This window comes from Protopterus annectens, chromosome 8.part0 (genome assembly GCF_019279795.1).
Source record: "Protopterus annectens isolate FY-2018-M chromosome 8.part0, PAN1.0, whole genome shotgun sequence".
Lineage (NCBI taxonomy): Eukaryota > Metazoa > Chordata > Ceratodontiformes > Protopteridae > Protopterus > Protopterus annectens.
In genome coordinates, this window is record NC_056741.1 from 1,342,971,169 (window position 1) to 1,342,991,064 (window position 19,896).

General features: G+C 37.8%; 1 protein-coding gene across 2 annotated transcripts in view; it reads left to right on the plus strand.

Moving 5' to 3' along the window:
- Positions 1-6,209: 6,209 nt before the first annotated feature.
- The window catches only part of UBE4A (ubiquitination factor E4A), a 1,266,879-nt gene continuing 1,253,192 nt past the window's right edge, over positions 6,210-19,896 (plus strand). For both annotated transcript variants that reach the window (XM_044080891.1, XM_044080892.1), the window contains exon 1: positions 6,210-6,366. The gene's annotated coding sequence lies outside the window, so the exon portion shown is untranslated. The remainder of the gene's footprint in view (positions 6,367-19,896) is intronic.

Below are 19,896 nucleotides of genomic sequence, written 5' to 3' on the forward strand. Positions count from 1 at the left end.
ACACATCACTGCTATAGCATTTTTATTTGATCACTTGTTTAAATATATATGTTGTCAGAAACAGGGTGTGACGCAAGACTTCAGTACTTCTATCAACCTGTATCGGATAATACATTTTCTAGTCAAAGAGTACACTGAAAGCATAGGATATAAAGTGTCGCCGTACAGTACAACAATGTCCAAAAGATCAGTGCATGACATCAGCAGACAAACAAAAATATTCAAACTAAAACTAATGTATTAAATGAGGAATATGAATGGCAATGCAGCAGCAACAGCTGAATGGATCTCAAGATTTGATACAAAAATGGTTGTAATGCAGATGATTGCTGGGTACCAATAGGTTGGTAACAAGAGGCCTCCAGCTGTAAGTACATTACCTAGGTTATCCCATAGCTGCAGTTCTGTTGATCTTGTAGATGTTTTTTAAGATACACTTAATGACTGAATGTTTCTTGTAGATGTGCCATATGAAAACAGGGAAATCTGTTCAGGATTTTGCTGGTGGCAACTACATACTTTGCTTCATTGAACGTTATCTTTATCTTTAGGGCCACAAAGACCAGCCTACCTACAGATAGTCTGACTTTACTTAGAAGTTTGTTTTCATTTAACAATTTCAAATGACTGGAACAGTTGGGAGTATACATAAGCTTGTGGGCAAAACATAACAGTATTACAAATACATAATAGCAAGTACAGATTTGTGCTTGAAAATCTAGCTTATCAGCCAGAAATGGTAAAGCATTATACAGTCTTCCAAGACTATGTACATGACATTATCCACATACAAATTAAATTTAAGTTGGTTATCAATCATAAAATTAAGAACGTTTGTCAAACTGATTTTTCTCAGTTGAAGGGAAGCCTAGTGAAGTAATGCTGAGACTTAAGTTTAGTTTGAGTAAAACATGGAATATTGTTTGTTGTCAAGAGCTGCAGTAGAACTAGCCAAATGGTTCTTGGCTATAAGCAACATGGATTAAGTTTTGCTGGCACTGAACTATAGACCTAAATTAGAAAGCCAGTTTGTAATTTGCTGTTGACAATATTAGCCAGGTGATCAGCCAGAATAATAAATGGATCTTCAGCACACTGAATGAATTCCGAATTGTCACAATGAGTGATCATGTCATTTACAAAGATATGGGCACGATTCATGAATTATGTTCACAATCATGTTGGACTGGTGCACCAACCAAATCATATACCAAAACCAACACAGATTCATAAAGGAACATGTGCACACAAAACTACACTTGGGATCCACAGTGTGAGAATGTGAGGTATTGCTAGCTATGGCAGGGGATGTAGGGCAGTGGATGTGTAACATATACCAGCACAGCTAGCTGGAATTTTGTAAAGAATTATATGCCATTTGTATATCAAACTGATTTGTACAGATGCTTGCGTTGAAAAATGTATTTTTAAAGCTACTTGTGTTAAAAATGTACCAACAGTATGCCCTGCTGTTCAGAAAAAGAAATATACATGTATTATCGTAACTGTTGAAATGTATATATTGTAACAAAGGATACTGGAAGAGAACAGGTTAATCACAGTCCAGCTGCTGCTAACTTTGAAAAATGTTATGAAATTAAATTACTGAGCCTAGGCCATAAAGATTGCATCTTACAGTTCTCAGTGCAGCCAGAGACAAAAAGTCTGTACTAGGAAACTTTCTGCATTGTCTCTGGGGTGAACTAATTGCTATCTGGAAGGGTGGAGGTTTGAAATTGTTTTATGACTTCCAAAAACTGCATCAGATCTTAGCAAGCACTATGTGTGTGTGTATTCTTGACACATATGTGCTAAGTCTTGGCAGTTTCTAGCAATGGTGGGATGCATGGGAACTAAATGTCAGATGACTAGATGAATGTGATGTCCTTCTGTAATCCACCACTAAAATAATGTTTAATACTAGATGACAGTGAAGTCTCACAGCACTCTGTTTTTGGAACCTGACAAAAAAGGACACCTCACCTACTTCACCTTGCCTTGCTCTAGCAAGTAACCAGGGAATAATAATTCTTTAGATCAGTCAGGAATATATACTGAGATTACTTAAGTATTGTTTTTCTGTAACTGTGTGATCCTGCCCCTCTGTGTTATTTTTAATATTTTCTGTGACTGAAACTCTGGTGTTTATTGCAAACAGATGTTTAGTATGTTTGTGTTCTTTTATTATTTATTATTAAATATATTTAAACTTTTCATTGTGGCTGGTCTTTTAGAGAATAATGTAATCTCTGAAAATGCTTATATATAGTTGGTGACAGCTCTAGCCACTCCTGAAAGTCTTGCTATTGGTCAAACTACCATTTGTATTAATATTAATTTCACTCAGTATACTTGGGTACTCTTATAAGAGCCTTGGAGTAGCTGGCTTTGGAGTGCCTGGTGGCAGTGGCACTACTTTATAGTCTGGGCAAAAGGTGGCATAGCCAGTAAATCTGTGCCAGCCTTTCCCAGGTGTGTGTGTGTGTGTGTGTTTATAAATCAAATCTCAAACAGTGTGTGTGTGTCAGCACTGGCTTCACAGAGAGAGACAGTGGTGGGGAACTTGACTTGGACACTCAGTTGAGGTCTCAACTCTATAGCTGTGCCAGTGGGGAGCCTTATTGAGGACCTGGAGGGAGACTCACAGAGAAACCCAAACCCCGGACTGAATGTGTTCCCTGTGCGTTCTTAACAGAAATTGTGCTTGATGGAGACAGTTGCATCTGAAAATACTGGGTGTACTCATTTTCTTTCCATGTTAACATCCCTCTCCAGTGTCGGTGGTGAGAATTCAGGCTCATTGATTACTGGCCCTGAGTGGAGATGTCACACACAGCATAATCTGCAATTCACAAATCTGTCACTGTGGAGTTTGATGAGGAATTTATGGGAATGCTTTAGGGTTCCCTTCTTCTTGCTCTGCAAGTAATGCTAACTGTATAAATAGCAATGACATGAAGTATCATATTCCATAATACTATATTGAGCATTAATGATCAAAAGTTATCCAATGAAAAGTTATTGCAGCTAGTACATTTCTTCATATGTTTTTTTTTTTTCAAAAGCAAAAACAGCATTTTTTGCCAGATGGATTTTCACTTCGGGATAAGTGTGAGTTTTATCAGGAAATCATTTTTATAAAACAAAACAAAAATGGGGTGTGAATATAGACTATAAATGAAATAAAGATTAACCTTCAAACTGAGACATGTCAGCCCAAAGACGGATAGTGATGAAGCCTTAAATGTTACCCAAATGATCCAGAATAAACATGAAAATTGGCAATGGAGAAGCTGACAAGGGAAGGTGAGAAAGAGTGGCTGATGTTGGTCACCTTTCCTGGAGGAAGGGTGCTAGTCTGGCCCAATGCAATGAGGTGTACATGTAGCATATTTGTAGGGGACATGAGCTTTCCTCTGACAAGCTACATCTTTGCTGGGTTATTGTGGGCTATGTGTGGTAATGCTTACATTCAAAAAGAAAAGCACATAAGACTACTGCATCTGCAACCATGCGCATCAGTTGTCTGGGGAAAGATTAAAGCCCAGAAAACTCCTTCAAAGCTGCTGGACAATGGCTGAGTCTCACTGAATCCTGCTCCAGTAGAAGAAACAAATGATTATAGCCATGGTGGTGATGAGATGGTCAGCAGGCACAGGAGAAGGAAATATAAAAACAATTGAAACATAGACTAGAAGTCGTCCTGATAAGGAAGTTGAGATATAAAAATCAAGTTAGTAGACACAGAAAGGAAGCTACATATATAAAATAACAGAGAAAAACTAAATCTAGAGCACTTTAAATTTGATTTAAAGATAAACTTCTTCTTCTTCTTTTGGCTGCTCTCATTAGGGGTTGCCACAGCAGATCAACTGTTTCCATTTCTTCCTGCCCTCTGCATCTTGCTCTGTCACACCAACCACCTGCATGTCCTCTCTCACTACATCCATAAACCTTATCTTAGGCCTTCCTCTTTTCCTGTTACCTAGCAGCTTCATCCTTAGCATCTTTTTCCCAATATACTCTGCATCCCTCCTCAGCACATGTCCAAACCAACATAATATTGCCTCTCTGGCCTGGTCTCCAAACCTTCCAACCTGGGCTGACCCTCTAATATACTTATTCCTAATCCTGTCCATCCTCGTCACACCCAGTGCAAATCTTAACATCTTCAACTCTGCCATGTCAAGCTCAGACTCCTGCCTTTTTGTCAATGCCACTGCCTCCAACCCATATAACATAGCTGGTCTCACTACCCTCTTGTAGACCTTCCCTTTCACTCTTACTGGTACTCGTCTGTCACAAATCACTCCTGACACTCTTCTCCACCAACTTCTCTTCCACACTCACCATTACTCAACTTGTGATCCCAAGTATTTAAACTCATCCACCGTCGCCACCTCTACTCCCTGCATCCTCACCATTCCTCTATCCTTCCTCTCAATCACACACATATATTCTGTGTTAGTCCTGCTGCCCTTCATTTCTCTTCTCTCTAGAGCATATCTCCACCTCTCCAGGGTCTCCTCCACCTGTTCCCTACTCTCACTACAGATCACAATGTCATCTGCAAAGATCATAGTCCACAGGGACTCCTGTCTGATCTCGTCTGTCAACCTGTCCATCACCATTGCAAATAAGAAAGGGCTCAGAGCTGATCCTTGATGTAATCCCACCTAAACAAGATAAATAAATAAAAGTTTTTGATAATTGCAGAAAAACTTTGCTCACTTCTCTATAAATAAATTTATAATCCAGGGTAAGGAAGTGTTTAATAGCATGTTACTACTACATTAAAATAGCAAGCTTTCACGCAGTCTTAAAACTAATCACATATGAAGCATTAACAAATGAAAGGAGCCCAAGCCTGTTTTTATTTTTTCATACAACAGAACCTAAGTTATGTAAGGAACCGGTAACACCATAGCTTCATTATACCCAAGATGATGTTTGAGTTAGGGGAAAGCTCTCCAAGCAGACTATCCTTGGTGCCATTCTATACGTAGTTGGGAGTATGACCAAAGTAATGTGAATTTACATCAAAGAAACCTTTGGCCTGTTCTGAGTCTGGGCTAGTTCTTCCTCCATTGAGGTACTGATTACTACTGTGCACAGCATTACAGTGGACAATGTGCACTGGTGCCACTGCTCACAGATGTAATTATCTGGTCTGATGTCAGTGATTAAGCAGCACATGCTGTTCCAGCATTTAACTCCAACTCCTTTACTTAGACAGCCATTAAAACAACTCTGAGATTTGATGTAGAGAGTGCATACCTGTCTGGTGTCCCATCTGAACTGTAGTTTATTTACTCCTACACATAAACAAAACAAAAAAAATGGTCCCTCAGCTCAGAATGTCTGCACCATGTGGTGATCTCTCTTTGGCTGGCAAAAGATGTGTGGCTAAGCACCAATACATGAAGCAACAACTGCCAGTATGTATCCAATACACAAATAAACTATGGACTAGTTAAGCATGACATGTTACTACAGAGTAGGGAGATACATAATGGAGGGGGTATGCTAATTTGTAGCCTGTCATCTCACTTGTGGCTTGTAGTTACGGACACGTGTTTTAATTGGTTTGGGTAAATATTTAGTTGTTGTGTCTTTCGGCTTTTCCCGGTTAGTACGTTAAATGTACTAATGAAATATTTTAACCTTAAACTAATCAGTAGACGTTTTGTTTTAAAATCACATTTTAATTATCTGTTTAAATAAAAACGGGGAAAGCAAAATAGCTCGGTGCCCACAGCAAAGGGTTCAAAAACCTTAATTCTGTTTTAGCCTACGTCATACAAGGAGAAACATATCAGCTTAGGAACATTTAGAAATGGCCTAATGAGACAGACAATACTTCCACTCTGACGTAATCTACCGTAGACAAAGGCTACAAACATTTTCTAATTTCAAAATGTTAGAGCAAGAGGTGGCCTATTTACTTTTTCTAAGAGAGAGAGACAAGTAAATCTGACAAGAGATTTTAATATAACTGTTTCGTGATAAACGCAAAGTTCTCAATGTTTTAAATACATACGCACTTGGTTCTCTACATATTAGAATCTACTACTCAGAATTTTACAGAATCATATATGCATGTAAAAACTACTTAACCTTCTAACGGCATACTACTCCTATCCTGAATAGCAAGCAGTACCTTCTAAACTACAAAACGTCGACGCATAACATCTGACCATTGTGCTGACGTCATTAATCTGCGCAATAGTGAATTGAAGCTGAGTGGTGTTTTATTGGTACAGCTGAGTAGAGTTCTACTGTGGTCGTTAAAAGGTTTATTGAAACTACTATTGCCAACTCCGAAGAGGAAGCTGTATTATAAGCCAGCTCATCAGATACACTCAGGTGGGTGAGCTGGGCTAATTGAGCACATCACAAACACCTTAGGGCTGAGATTTTATTGCAGCAGCAGGTTCAGGGTTCTTTCCCCGTGATAGACGTGCATTAATTAAGAGGACAACACCTACACTCTGAACATTGTCTTTATGTGGAGGGTTCGCTATCAGATGTGTCGCTTTGTGTACGTTTTGTTGACAGGTGAATGGGTTTCGTGCGCCATGTTTACCAAACAATCAGTTTTATCTACTTTTTATTCTCAACCTAGGAGTGCGCAGTACTTTTAAGAGCTTACTTTTGTGAACTGGATCCGATGAGTGATTAGGTGGGCTGTTTAAGATTTTAGAAACTAAGTTACTTGTGAACTTTGAGCTTGAACTCTGGGCGCCCACTGTAATAGCTAAGGCTTTAAAAAGGACTCTTGCAACGTGTTTGTAGGAGTTTATAGCTTGGAATATCAATTCCCTGAGTTCAGTTTCTTATGTTATTGCCAACCCTCTTTATTTACTGTTCACAGGTAACGCACACAAGAACTTGTTCAGCGGCTGGAGGCAGTCTATAAAGCAGGTTGTTGTCTATGCAGCCCCGGGTATTGTGAATATGGTCAGCATACTTATAAATGCAGTCATAATGGTAAATATTTAACTTGGTTAGTTCTTGCAAATAAGTGGTATTAGTGGTTCCTAATGGGCTGTCATTAAGCTAGGGCCGAAAAATATGTAGTTCACCAAGTGCATTAAATTAAGCTTTTTGGCAGGATCGTGCTATGATAAGATTGAGGACTCTCTCTTTTAGAACATTTTTATTTATTTAACATATTTGCAATATATACGTAGAAAGGAAGAAATTCAACATCACTTACTGTTATATAGGAGTACATTGAATCATCTAGATAATCTTTTATATTTAACATATTAAGAATCTTGGTATTTCAGTAGCAACATTTCAAGGCTATCTCAGCCACTAAAAGTCTTAGTATGATTTATAGATTTTATTCTGATCACTGCTTTTTCAGTTTTACATAGTATTGCTTTTCATTTTAAACATTTCTTGAATGTAGGAACTGAATTTCATCTCCAAATTTTTTGTAATAACTTTTGTAGCTACTGCCAGGAGACTCCAGAACAATGTTTTTGTTTAGCTTTTACAGATGAAGGAAGTGGAGCGTTTGTAGTATTCTTCATGTAGTTAAAGAACAGTTGTCAGACCATGACCCCTTAAAACGTACTTATCTTTTCCCAATATACATTTTTCACAATCCACAAAGTTCTATACAGTCAGCTTTTACATCTTTGCTACATCTCCAACATGCTGAATAAGTCATTTTATCAAACTTGGAGATTTAATTTGTGCCTTCTGTGGAAGGTTGGGCGTCGGGCTGGCAACTCGACACCGTAAAACTCCACTGCCAATCATGAGCGGACAGGTGATCTGCTGTAGTGACCCCTAACCGGGAAAAGCCGGAAGAAGATCAAACTTGGAGATTTCTTAGATAGTAAAAAACATTATATGTCTATATTTCCACATAAAAAAACTTTCCACTATAAACTTGAACTTTAACTGGTTTTAAGTCAAAATGTTTTATTCTTACCATCTACCGAGTCACTCAGTCTACTATTTTCTAAAAGGTTCTAGAATTTTGCTTCAAAAGTATTACAAAATTATAATTAACTTATACAACTTGGACACGCTTCCACTGAATATCATTTTACCTTTGATGATAGCATTCATCTAATGGGGGATAATGTTCTGTTTCTTTTCACTTACATTATCTGCAAATTCATTTAACTTTTACTTATGGTTAATATTAACTAGCTAACAAATTCACCCAACTTGCAATCTTTCATTAAATTATTGTGGTGACTTAGATTTTCTTTTTCAAAGCAGTTAGACCATAATACTAATCCATTCCTTTTTAGTAAACTCATTTTAACATTATTCTGAGTCTCCTTAAAATCTAGAGGTGTGTGCAGTAGGGGAAGCACAAAAAATTCCATTTTGATATTAATGGTGTTTTAAATACATATTTCATAACTGTTTCAAGAATTGATTTTGTATACGTAGAGTCTAAAGATAAGGTTGAAATGAATTTTCTTCTAAGGTAAATTTTATAAACCAGATGAAAGGATTGTTACATATTTCTAATTTTTCGTATTTGACAGACTTATAAGAATTTAGGAAAATCTGCTCCTGAATGGTTTTCCATTGACTAGTATAAGTTGAGTTTAACCAGAGTATATAATAAAGTTAAAATTTGCAATAATAGAATAAGATTCTACATCTGGGAAGCTAATATCACCATACTCCCATAATCTTATATGATTTCTATAAGCAGCTGTCAGCTTTTTAGGATACCATAAGAATGAAGTTAAGATTTTTTCCATTTTCTTTATAAGTTTTTTTTTTGTCCTCTATTAAAGTTATTTAATGCAATGTGTATGTAATATTGGGTAATATAATGATTATAAGTACTATCTTGTCCTTGAAAATAAAAAAAAAAATCATTCCATCTGTTAATAAAAACTAACACTTCGATTATTTTTTTAAATTATTATTAATCTTACTCGTATCTTGATAGATTTTTATTCCTAAATATTTTATTTTCCTTTCCAATTATATTTGTGTCTTTAAACTTACCATCTAGTATTTGATTTAACTCAGAAGTTTCAGTTTTATTATTACGTTTCAGCAGTGATACTTCTTGAAACTTTTAAATTTCATCTATATCTTCAATTGAAAATTTAAATCTCCTACAGTTAATAAAATATTGTCTGCAAAAAGCTGTATTTTAGATTGATGATCCTTGTTAATTGAGAATCTGTCATTTTCCAGGGCTTGTTATATCATTAGCTAAGGGGTTCAATAACTAATGCAAATATAGAGGGAACAGGAGATGCCCTTTCTTTGTGCCTTTGTTTAAAGTGAATCCTTGAGAAATGTGCTTTTGTGCCTTTGTTTAAGGTGAATCCTTGAGGAATGAGAGATACAGTTTTAACATTTGCTTTGGAGTCTTTATAAGTCTCTGTAAAAGTTTTTAAATATTCCAATAAATTGTTCTGGAAATGCAAATGCTTCTAAATTTTTAAACAAGTAGTTTGAATCTACAGAATCTCAAAGGTTAAGCTAATTAGGGCCAGTTTCTTGTTCATTCCTTTTGCTAATGTAAGATAGTTGCTACCCTTTTTATATTATATGTTAATCTATTGACTATGAATCCTGTTTTTTATTAATTTATCTACTGTATCTCTTAATCTGGTAGTGAAGATCGAAGTAAATATTTTGTAGTCAACATTTAATAATGAAATAGGTCTTTGAGTAAACTAGCGCATTATCATTTCCTTGTTTAAATATAGGTAAGATTACAGAAAATTTCCAAGAGGGAGGAATTGTCACTCTGAATTATCCTGAAAATGTCACTCAATAATTCTAAAATATTTAATGGAAGCAGACTATATCATTCCATACTTAAGCCACGTAATCCCAGAGCTTTACCATTTCCCTTTTTTAAAGATTCTGACTTCTATTACGGTTAATAGGCTTATTCAGAAGAGATATTTGTTGGTCAGTAAGTTTATTAGTAATGTTTTTCTTTAAATACTTGCCAGTTTTGTAATCATTAGGATTATTATTTTTATCTTTATTAAGATCTTCATGTACTTGTGTAAAACATGTAAAGCCAAGAACACAGCATCCATGGGACCTGACAACATCCCAGGCTGCCTTCTACATGAACTACAGAATGAACTGGCACCCCACCTAAGTACCATGTTTGATCATAGCCTCACCTCAGGCTTTGTGCCCATTGAATGGCACACCGCGACAGTTATCCCACTCCACAAAGGGGGGGGGGGCCACAACAGACCCCGGGGACTACCGCCCCATTAGCCTGATGAGCCTCGTCTCCAAGGCCATGGAACGTATCATCATAGAACTCATAAACAAAAACATTGGAGGTCTCCAAACCCTGGACCAGTTTGGGTTTGTAAAAGGCAGATCATGTCTCCTAAACCTGATAGACTTCTTTGAAGTAGTCACCAAGGCCATGGATGAGGGTAAGGTGGTTCACACAGCATATCTAGATCTCGCCAAGGCGTTCAACACCATCCCCCACTCTGGAATTATACATAAACTCACTAAACTAGGTATAAATCCCTATGTCACAAGATGGGTTGCCAACTGGCTTACTGAAAGAACCCGCACTGTGAAAGTAGCAGACTCCAAATCAGACTTCAGACCAGTGACAAGTGGAGTACCACAGGGTTCAGTCCTGGGTCCTCTCCTGTTTGGTATCTACTTCTCTGAAGTACAGGCTAACACAGAAGGTCTTTGGCTAACGAAGTTCACAGATGACTGCAAACTAGGAGCCATTATCAAAACTCTAAAAGATGTGGACATCCTACAAAAGGGCCTCGCTGAGACAGATGCCTGGTGTCAAAGCCATGGCCTCAAGCTCAATGCCAAAAGGTGCATTGTCATCCATTTTGGTAAAAACTCAGTACCTATGAACTACCACATAGGCGGTAGTCTACTTAACACCGAAAGTGTGATGAGACCTTGAGACACAGGTGGACAGTAGTCTCTCCTTTGATAATCACATCGCCACAGTAGTCAGGAAATCCTTCTACGTGGCACACCTCATCACAAAAGGTTTCTCATCCAGGAAAAAAGAGGTCATTGTTCCCCTCTACTCGTCACTCATTAGACCCATTATAGAGTACAGTGCCCCTTTTGGTATGTACCTCACAAGACATCTGCAACAACTGGAAAGGCCACAGAAATATCTCACAAAGAGGATTACTGGCCTCAAACAGATGCCCTATGCAGACCATCTCAAAAAACTGCAGCTTTACTCCGTTGCATATCGCCTGCTGAGAGGCGATCTCTGCCTAACACACGAAGCTATGTCAAACCCAGAGCTTTTAGACATGCTTCACTTAAAGAAATCCCAATCCCTACGAGCTGGAGGGATAGATTCCTGTCCCAGAGACTTCCCAAACTCTGGAACAAACTACCTATCTATATCAAACAAAGCTCCTCATTAGCACTCTTCAAGAAAAATCTTGATGATTGGATGGGAGATAGGAAATTCACCCCGGGGATCACTTCTGTGGCTCTGCTCGACAGTGGCACAGGAAAATAATTTTCTTGGGTGGCGAAAGCCAGGGTGCCTTTGGCTAGGCTTATATAGGCCCTAGGGCCAATAGCCTAGTACCTACCTATGAACCTCGAGTATAAACAGGTTATATAATAAAAGGAAAAAAAATGATATCCAAGAAGAAGAGGGAACTTAGCAGAGAGAGAATATTCTCCACAGCTTGAACAAGCATATCAGATATCTGGTAAAGGACTCTAGCTTATTATGAGGCTAAATTAGCTTCCCTAACTAAAGACAGTCCTAAAGCATCCTTTAGCTACATCCAAAATCTAAAAGGAAATACCCATGTATGTGTTGAACTCATAGTGGATGGTACCAATCCCACTGTCCCTGAGGAAATTGCCAACCTGTTAGCTGGCAGATTTGCCACAAACTTCACCACCTTGTCCCCACCAGCCATACCCCAAAGCATACCTGGCACCTATCTTTTCCCGAGTATCTCCAATGAGCAGATCATATCCATGCTGTCCAAGGCCAAAAACACTGCCTGTATGGGCCCAGATAATATCCCAGGCTGCTTATTAAACAACATAAAACATGACCTAGTGGATCTGCTTGGCAGTCTGTTTAGCCATACCCTGAGCATTGCCTTTATTCCAGCAGAGTGGAGAACAGCAACTGTAATCCCCTTGCACAAAGGGTGCCCATCAACCCACCCTGGTAACTATAGACCCATAAGCCTAACCAGCATTATCTGTAAGGCCATGGAAAGAATCATCATGGACCTTTGTCAGCAAGAACATAGGCAACCTTCAAACTCTTGACCTGACCCAGTTTGGCTTTAAGGGTAGATCATACTTACTAAATCTAGTGGATTTCTTTGTGAATGTCACCAAACTCCAGGATGAAGGCAGAGCAGTACATACCACCTGTCTTGTTTTAGCCAAGACTTTCAACACAATCCTTCACTCTGGTATCATCGAGAAACTCTTATAGCTGGGGATTAACTCATATGTCACTAGATGGGTAGCCAACTGGCTCACCAACAAAACCCATACTGTCAAAGTCGGGAATTCCACCTCCACCAGTACAACAGTTACCAGTAGAGTACCACAAGGTTCTGTGCTGGGCCCTCTACTGTTTAGAATCTATTTCTCAGAAGTCCAGACAAAAGCAGGTGGCCTGTGGATTACCAAGTTTGCAGATGACTGCAAACTGGGAGCAGTCACTGAGTCCCCTAAAGGTATTAGCATATTACAGGAGGGGTTAACACAGACAAATGATTGCTGCCAAAGCCACTGTCTAAAATGAAATGCAAAAAAGTGCGTCGCTATCCCCTCTGGCAAAGAGGTAGCCCCTACAAATTACAATATAGGCAGCACCCCCCAAGCTCGAACCCAGTGGTGTGTAACTTGGGAACACAAGTTGATAGCAGTCTAAACTTTGATCACCATGTGTCTGCAGTGGTAAGGAAAGCCTTTTACATTGCACACCTCATAAGTAAGGGCATCGCACCCAAGACCAAGGATGTTATAATTCCAGTGTACTCCACCTTCATCAGACCACTAATAGAGCACAACACTCCCTTTTGCATGTACCTCACCAGACACCTGCAGCAGCTGGAGAGACCAGAGAGGTTCCTGACAAAGAGAATTCAGGGACTCCAAAACACGACCTACATGGAAAGACTGAAAGCCTAGTTGCTGTACTGTGTGTCCTACAGACTGCTGAGAGGCAACCTGTGCCTGGCCTACAGAGCAATCTCTGACCCTGCCCGAGTGGAAATGCTGCACTTCCACAAATCAAATGGGACAAGAGTCACTCACTCAAGAGATCTCAGCCTAGCCTGTGACTTAAACAAAACATGCAAGAGAGACAGATATGTCTCCCAGAGATTGAAGCTACTCTGGAATAAATTCCCAGTTCACATTAAACAGAGCTTCTCAGTGACCCAGTGGACAGGGGCAGATGATGCTGATCATAGATTCGCCATTCAAACTATCAAACCATCTAGCAATGGTCAGGGAACACATGTCTTACATGGCCAAGTTGTAAAGACCATAGGACCATTAGACTAATAACCTCCTATAAACCTATAATATTTAATCTTTTTCTAAGCTAGACATAAACTTAACTCACCACCATGTTCAATTAGTTTTCTTTCTTCAAAGGTACGCTAAGGGATCTATGTGCCCTTTCAATTTCAAAAGAGAGAGTTTTAGGTAGATTTAATGTAGCCAGGTTGTTGATAAGTTTATTATATTGTTTCCCTCTTACTTTTCAAGAGTATTATCAATTTGGATGTTTATTTCATCTCGTTCTGTCTTCTAAATCATTAACTTTGTTTGTGAACTAGCTATTTTGCTTTAAAAAATTCAGTCAGAGACTCACCTTCAGTTATTGTCCATTCATAATCATTTAAAGCTTCTTCCATATTGCTGATTTGTGTACTTTGTTGTTTCATAAGAATTTCTAAATTTTCCATCTTCTTTCTGGTCTGTTCTTTGAAACTTTCTATTTTGGTATCCAGTTTGTCCATTACATCCTGCATACTAGACATTAGTTACCATATGTCTCTTTTAATTCAAGATCCTGAGTACCATTTCTTGACTGGCTCATGTTGAAGTCTCTTCTCTCTTAACCAAGCAGTTGAAATTCTGACAGGAAAATTAGAGTTTTTGAAGAACCTGAAGATACAAATATTTTCTCTGTCTGTTATTGAATAAAATTACCCAAGTATCTCTAATTTTAAATTTTTTGATTATATTTTCTCAAGTGTCAGAGAAATTTTTTACAGTCACAGACCCTTCCCCAAGTTGCTGTTCTCAGTTAACCTTGGTCACTCCCCCTCTTTCTTATGGGGCTGTTATAATACCACTCTTTATGCTTATGCCGACTATAACTGCCAGTTACTTAAACATACTTTAGAGTTTTTATGTATGTATATAGACTGTTAAACAGAATGTGAACTGTACAGTTGTCATTCTTGAATGACAGATCCACACACAAGAAGAACAATGGAGATTAAATTAATTCAATTGTTCAGTCTGCCAATTAGTGGTGTGAACCTGGATATTGGTTTTATGACACATTATTGTACGTAACTTTTCACTTAGAGCAATTAACAGTGGAGTACGGCTTGTTTAGTCAAACTACATTTTGCAAATTATAACTTTCTGTCTTCGTTCTCTAGATTTAATGTATCTCCCTAAACTTTGATTTTATAGCATGTTGTGACCCTGTACACTTTCAATCTCTGTCTCACACTCACACGCACACATATATACACGCATACACTTTCTCTGAGGTGTAGCATGAGCTGGATGTTTTCCACCCTAGCATTTTTCAAGATTTATTTTTTTTTTTAGCCAACTGGAAATAAGTATTTAATATCAATAACTAAATAACTCATAATGAAGGGCTTATGTCAGCTTGAAAGCTCAAATATTTGCAAAGCCTTTGTTGGTCCAGTGAAAGGTATTACATCACATCTATGTTTCAGTGTCTTTGTTTTTAATGTTTTTTATCTGGGGACCAGCAGCTGAGCTGGGGGACCCTGTATGTATAATATTTGTCTAGGGCATTTGTGTTGTCCTGCTTTACAAAGACCACTTGGTAAAGTACCTTACAAGCAATGTCATAAGGTGATGCATACAGCAGGGGTTTATCAGTAAAGTACTGTACCAGAAATGGATGCAGCTGGTGCACTTCTGTTTGTATAAAAAGTGTGATATAGATTTATAAATATGTATACCTGTAAGGTTTAACAGGGCAAGGTGTTCCAACACCAAAGAAATGACTCCTAAAAGAAGAATCTCCTATAAATCTTTCTACCCTATGCTAAATTGATTGAAATTTGTCTAACATTCCTTGTGAAGAGTATACCTGATGTGATGATTTAGAAGAGCAGCATAGGAGGCACAGTGCATTAGTCATTGTTAAATATGGTCAACATAAAGTTTTTGGTTTGGAAAAGAGATCAGTTGACCTGTTCATTTTAGTATTGACTGCAGTACAATGTGCCAGTGAAGACGTATATCGCTTTTGCAAGTACTCTGGATGCTTAACTTTGGAAGCTGTTTTTACATTTATTGTTGAGCATAGGATGTTTGTTAATGATTACCTCTGTGTTTGTTAGTCTTTTGTTTTCTTTCAGCAGGAGCTTTTCTTTGGTGTTAAGGTTGACTGTTTTTCAACCAAGCTTGTATTAAGTTAAGGTCTGCTGCAACATCAGGTCAGAATGGGTACAAAGTTTATAGTGACAAAACATAATTGTTACTGTATTGCAGGAGCTGCAAAGTATCAGTGTTCTTTTTTATATTTTTTCACACAAATAGGGAATAGTAATGGCCATGGTGGATCATTGACGGTCTTGATGGATCCCTGAGGATACTTGTATTTATAATATTTGGAGTGCAAAGGCCACCTTTAATTTGTGTATTAACTGGTTAAAATTTATCTGATTAATAAATCATTGTCATATAATTTGTCTTTTTTTAAGCAATGTTTTCATATTATGTCTAATTTCTTATAATTGTCTAAATTGCATTTGATTTTTGTATTTTTAAAGAATGTAAAATTATTGTTCTTAAAATATTTTGTAATACTTTGGTGCTTCTCTTCCCAGGCTTCCATTGAATATGGGGTCCTATTAGTCTGACCAGTATTCAGATGGCATTAAATAAATAAATTAATTATGAACTTAAAAGATAAACACAGAATGTAGTAAGTGTATATGAGAACATTAAGCCTTTTTGTTTTCTAATCAGGCAAAGTACTATTTCCAGTTAATTGCTTTCTTACAGTTAAAGAAGTAATCACAGTAATGTAGGTTCTTCATCAGCAGTTGGTTTTGAATTATCAAATGCACCATGCATGAAAATTGCACAACTTGGAAAAAAAAATCTGTAATAAAGTATTTATCCTTCTTAAAAAAAAAAAAAAAAAAAAAAAAAAATATATATATATATATATATATATATATATATTTTTTTTTACTTTCACTTTCTTCCTGAAGCACGTGCTTTACAGCACTTGACCGTAATACAGTGCATGCCATGGTAGTAAGTTAGCAGATTTATAATGTTTATATAGGTTTATACATTATAAATTATTATATTGGCCAGTCCTTTGCTGCATTATGGAATCAGTCAGTAATATTAGATAACATTTAGAAGTGTGTTTTTTTATTAAGTACGTCACTCTTAAGAAGGAATACTTTTTTGTGTTAGTGTTACATAGCAATGTACTTTAACTCTAGGCTCAAACTGGTTACGTAATTGCAGGCAGAGTGACTGAAATTAAAACTGAAAAAAATCAGTATTATTATGTTAAGTGAGTACAGGACAATAAGGAGCATAAAGTGTGCGCTACAGCAAATTCCAAGGGGGAAATAATAAATCAGAATCACAGTGAAGTTGAAGTGTTTGCTTCAACATGTATCCACCCATGTAGCATTCCAAATACTTCTAAAAATGTAACCGAAAACATGCTTGATGAGCAAGTGTTAATTGATTATGTGTCTGTGTTTGCACTGCTCCAAGGAAAAGGTCTGTTTGTTGCATCATAGTGTGTCTGCCTCCAGTGGAGGTCATATGCTTGGCAACATCACATCATCGCACCAGTAGACAGGATGTATGTATACAACACAATTTATTTGTTCCATGATATTGTACACTAGCATACAAGTACGACTTGAAGTGCAGGCAAACACTAGAGTATGAATGACACTGATATTGCCAGACTTGGCACCTGTCTACTTCATTAGTACACTTTAGTGTGATGCCTGTAGACATTTTTTCAGTAGATGTGGGCTGGGTGACCCATCCAGCAGTAGGTCACAATGGGTTAAGTATTGAAGCAACAATAGGACATATAGGTGGTGCTGTGTTTGAAAGATAAACTGGGCCAGATGGAGGTTTGGAAAAATTAGGCCAACGGGTGGCTTGGGGATGTACTGAAATATTAGGACTGCAGCGAGTTGTTTTCATGGAACATTTTTTCTTTTTTTGTGAGCAGTGTAGACTGGAGTTTCCAGGAGTAAATCAGTTTTCTGATCTCTTTTTGCCAGGAGTATGTTTCTGTGAGAGTTACCACACAGGTGTTTTTTTTTTGTTTTTGCTAGTGGTTATATTGTTATGGTTATTGAAGACGGATCATTTCTTATCGGGTCTAGGAGAAAGTCCATATCTGGAAACATAGTCTTTATCCTTTTCCTGCATTTGATTTTGTAGCTTTTGCCCTTTCTTCTCACCTGCCTTTTTTCTTCCTTGTCTTTGTCGGTTTTGTTGCGGACTACAAAGACCGAGAGAGAGGGATGTGTGATGCATACTGGGGAAAGTGGGAGTGAGTGACAGCTTGTAAAAGTTTTATCTGCTGAACAATCCTAATGTAGTCCTAGAGTAGCTAAACTCATTAGGTGACTAGGAAACTTCTGGCTTTGGAGAGCGTGGTGCAGTGGCGGTCCTGGGGGAGGAGGGGAAGGAGGAGTTGGAAATTAATTGGCAGATTTTGTTTTTTATGGACAGTAGAATAGATGAGTTTTTTTTAGAAGGTGTGGCATTGATGGGGAGCCCATGTATTCAAGTTAAGCGAGGAGGACTACTTTACTTATGGCAGCTCTAGCTGGTCTGGAGAGAAGAGGAGATAAACTGTCTTTTATTCTGGTCATAGGAAATATCTTTTTCCTGGCCCTGTCAGAGTAGTGATGGAAGCTAAATGACTGTTGCAGACATAAACCTATGTAATTAAAGGATGTGATTGTTTCGTTTGGTGTACCAGTGAGACCTGCAATGTTGAGATTTTTAGAAGTTTTTGTTTTGGAGTGATTTAGGAGTAGCTTATAGTTGTTTAGCCAAGAATTAAAGAAGTGGATGTCAGACTGAAGTTAAGTTTGAATAGCTAAATGTGATGGAATGAGTCTAAAGATAACCATGTTATCAACATAAAGAGTTCTAAGAAGGTTGGGGAGGTCAGCAGGTAGTATTTTAATAAACATTGAAAACATGGAACCCTGAGGCACTGTAAGGGTTGCTGGAAGTGATATGGATGAGCCAATTTTGACTCTGATATACGTATTTAAGAAATTTTTAAAATTAGGTGACAGTGTTGGAGCTAACTCTGTTTTGTTGTAGGGAGTGAAGGAGGAGGTAGTTAATAAGATTTAAATCTTTTGTAGTGTCAGTAAAGAGTGCTTCTAAAAGGTTATCCATGTTGAGAAAGATCTCATCTGTAAGTGATCATATTGCTGTCATTGTGCTCTGTTATGCTTTTTAAGAGTGAGGAGATAGTATTGTTGGATGTAAGTTGACAGTTGGTTGTAGATAAGGTTTTCAGGTAATTTCCCAATGGAGATGGGGCATCCAGGGTATGTTTTCCAGGTGGGGCACAAGATCTTTGTGAGTGACTTTTTCTTAAAATAGAGTAGTGGGATAAAAGGTGGGGGTGGGCTGGATGAGTTTTTGGAGGGGTGGAGGTTGTGATATTAGGGAGGTGGCTGTGTTCCTTAAAGTCAGAAATTGAACTTGAGAGATCTGGATTCTAATAGCAGAGAATGTGGGATCTGTGCATCTCCTGCCTGTGAGAAGACTTAATTCCTGTCAGAAGTGTTTGGGTTTGCCTAACAGACCAAGCTGTTTGTCTTTGAAATAGTTGGTTTTGTGCCTGCTTATGGCTTGCTTATCTAGTTGAAGCAGAGAGGTAGTGACAGTATGATTTTCTGGTGAGGGGTTTTCCTCCATGAAAACCAAACATTGTCTCTAAGTTTGAATGGAACTTTCCTCTTCAGCAGTTCATTGTGAAGTTTTGTTTTATTTGAAATGTGCTGTGTGAGAAGTAAGAATTTGTGTTGAAGGTGAGGGAGGGTAATAGTAATAGCTTAGGTGGCTGAGCTTGGGGCTCTGTAAGTTGGTAAAGATAGAACAATTGATAGTTGATATATGTTTTTGAGGTGTTCCATATTGGTGGTGGATTTGCTAGCGAAGATAACTAGTTTGGAGGGCTGTTTTTGTGACAGATGGATAATTTGGAAGGTTATTGGGGAGTAGTCACTGAATGAGAATAGAAAAACAGATATTTTGTTGATAATAGCAGAGTTCTGTGTGATTAGCAGAACCAAGATGGAGTATTTGCTGGTTAGGTGATTTTGGATGGGTAGTGTTATTGATTAATTGTATGAGGTTGATATTGGCTAGGAATTTGGTGATGTTGTTTCTCAAGGGACATGGTAGTTTTAGGTTAAAATTGGCTAGCATAGTGATGTATTTATAGTGGCAAGAAGCTGAGGTAGTAGTAAGAATAAGGTATTTAAATGTGTTAAAAGAAGGCTGTTGGAGAAATGTAAGAGATGACTATTAGAAGGTGACTCTTCTTCTAGAAGGGAAATTATAAAAGGATCCAGTTGGGTTTAATCACCGAGGAGATGTTTGCTTGAGTAATGATAGTTG